Genomic DNA, 3,470 nt, shown 5'->3' on the forward strand with positions numbered 1-3,470 from the left:
TTGTTTCATTTTTTATGGGGAGGGAGGTGGTGCCGGTAAAGGACATGTGTTGCTTGTGGCAGTTGTGCTATACTCTCATTTGTTATAATAGGTAATACTAAATGTACATATTGATATAAAATGAAAGTTTCCAATTACACTGTACATAGCTTCTATCACGCATTTTGACCCGTGCGATAGTTTAAAACAATTTTCAAAGCACTTCATGTAATTCAACCGATCATTTTTGAAATTTAATTTTCTGGATCCCCGCCTGATACGTCCGCCTTCTTGTATATTAGAATTACATGTACGTTGACCATATGTACACATTAACTGAATCGGCTATGATATGGGGCGATAACATTTTTTATCAATGTTTTTGCAGGATATGTAACAAATAACAGCCTATTTGTGGGTTTTTGCACTGATTATTTGAGATAATTTGCCGCCATCTTTTATGCATTCCACACACCACTCACAGTTTCTTTATTTGGTGTTCTGTGTGTATGGCGACAAATTGGTAAATTTGTACCACTCACCCCTTGATTACATTTTATCTGGCTAAGTGTAATGTAGTAGTATATTAAATACACACATCTTTGTTTGCAGTGCTTATTTACATCTTAAGAGATTTACTTACAAAAAAAGTAAACATTTGTATGACTTATATGTAATTATTGTCAACTTTGGTGCGGGGGGGGGGGGGGGGGGGGTAGGGGGGGTAGAAAACTACAGAGAAACTTAACTTGGCTGTGAAACATATGCTTTTATTCTTTCTTGTTGATATATCAATGAATGAATTATAACAAAATATATGTACAACAATTAATTTTGAAATATTCATGCACAATCAAATAAAGGGTTTTACTGTTCTCTGCACAAGAAATCGGCAATGTGAACAAATTGGCACCCTATCATCCCTACCTTTAATTGTAGAGAGTAGATATCCTTCTATATTGAAAACAATTCCAAAAGTAAGACTCATAATAAGTTGTTTACTGAGGAAAAGGAAAAAAAATTGTATTTATTAATAATTCCGTATGATGTGATAATATCTCAATGATTTGTTTATAATCATAGTACTAGTGTATCACTGTATGCATATATAAAAACGATAAGTAATGCTTATATTTATTAGTGAAACAGGACAGATTATTTATATTTAGATTATTTAGATACATGTACTAATCTTCATGCGGGGATCTAGAAAGGAGGAGGTCAGGGGATCTGGACCCCCTCCTCGGGAAAATTGGAGCTTATTAAATTTACATAGTAAAATATTTTAAAATTGGCCTAGGACCCCCTACAGAAAAAATTAGCTACGCTTATGAAGTTCTCTACCATAACCGCATTTTTACACAAAAGGGGTGAATAAACCCGGGTTTTAAACTATTACTGGTGGTGAAATACCTTAGGGTTCAAACGCATCAGGTGGAAATGCACCAGGGCAAACAAAATCACTTAGATCCGCGAAGCACACTGCATTATTACCAGTCTATTTAGATATTCTGTCTAAAAGTAAATACAAATAATTATTTAGTTAGGTAGGGAGAAGTGAACATAGCATTTATTTGTATATAAGAGCATGTACGTATGATTTTTATTTAGAACAGTTTGATGTCGCTAGGATACATATTTTCAGATCCTTGATTTGATTGGTTAATTTAGATATTGAATCTCGAATTTCGAATCTCGAATCTCGTATTTCGAATCTCGTATTTCGAATCTCGAATCTCGAATGATCCTTCTCGGCTTTCGTAGTGGGTGTCAATTTTGGGACTTGGATTTATTTGCTGCGGATCGCTGTAAGTTGTAAACAAGCTCAATTCTGACCTATAAACGCCATGGGACCCTATGTATTTCTATTGATTTTGTGTTAGTGCTTGGAATGAACTTTCAAATGTGACCAAGGATATGTCTGTAAGTATAATAGCAAACTAGCCAGGTGGGTTTAGGTTAACATTGAGCCCTATGGGAAATGAATTGGTACTCTTTTCCCTGTTTTACTATGTGCGGCATACACACAGTGTAGGAACGGAAGTGTACAGTTTTGGGTAACGCTATTCGTCGACGCGAAAGAACAACTATCGATGCTTACAGTATTTTCATCGTAGATTGAAAATACATGTACGTAAATACTATTATCTGGACAGACAGAACCTTGATTAATGGTAGTAAAAGTTTATACTCATCCTTTCCATCCTTAAATCATTAAGTTTCTCTTTGGGAACAATATTTTTGGATAAAAACAGTACAAAAATTCAATAAGAAATTGAATCACAATATCTAGAGAAGTGTTTCTCATTTTCTTTGACAAAAAATAATGTTTCTTGTTGTAAAAAATACTTTCCTAATATGTTAACTTTGAGACAAAAAAGTTACATGTATGAAAAAAGCAATAAATACTTTGAAACTGAAGTTTTTATGACCATTACTCGATATTGTTTACTGTACGCGTAGCTCTTACTTGTCTGTACGGGTAGCTCTGATTCGCAGTACGTTATAAGTTCGTGTATGTAACGACACGCTCATTACCAACCGATGTCCAATGTTGCGATGGGGCATGATAAGGATGGCGATTCTTTTCACGATCAAGATGGAAGATGACTAGGAGTTGAGATTGAACCCCGACGGCCCCATTTACACACACACACGTATATGGCCCGAATGACCATATCGACAAATTTTAACAGTCGCGATCGCCACGACAGACCTCAAGATACTTTGAGATTTGGTACGATTACTCTACGATAATGACAACCATTGTATTGATGAATGAAGTTTGCATTTTGATTTTAATATGCCATAGGGCACAGGCGCATGATGCAGATTGAAGGATGATTTTTATTAACGACAGTTGTAATGCGCCGTATTGATTGAATCGGTTTTTATTGGTTGAATCGGTTTTAAGCTTAATAGATGTTGATGGGCTGATCGGGAGACGGAGGGGATCAAAATAATTTTTTAACGATGAGTTTCAAGTGAAACTTCCATGTGATGTGACTGATTTAAATAAAAGATGGCGGCGATGTCTACCTTGTGTCTATTATTAGGTAGACGGTTTTTATTTTTTAATATGAGAACAATTTATAACACCAGGCGCGTGTGCTATATGCTATATGCATAGATTTTTTTTCTGGAGCACAATAAAGTACATTTCAGCAGTTTTTCTGCAATAAACACTAAGTCTTGTTTGCGTGGACGTCGCTGAGTTGACATTTTGTTGTGCCGCTAAAAATTGAAAAAAAAGTTGATATTAATGAAAAACATTTAATATTTAACTCACAGAAACCCTGATGTTTGTGGGTCATACTCGAAAGTCATTTACATACCTTAACAAGATAACACACATCAAACGATTCAGAATGTGAAAGTTCTTTCTTATATTCATCTTTGTAAAAATATGCCCTCGGATTTCTTGTTTTTGTTTGTTTAGTAAAGTTCTGATCTAATTCTAATGTATCTCTTAAAACGAAAGATCATGAAAA

The sequence above is a fragment of the Crassostrea angulata genome, chromosome 4 (assembly GCF_025612915.1).
Source record: "Crassostrea angulata isolate pt1a10 chromosome 4, ASM2561291v2, whole genome shotgun sequence".
In the NCBI taxonomy this organism is placed as follows: Eukaryota; Metazoa; Mollusca; class Bivalvia; order Ostreida; family Ostreidae; genus Magallana; species Magallana angulata.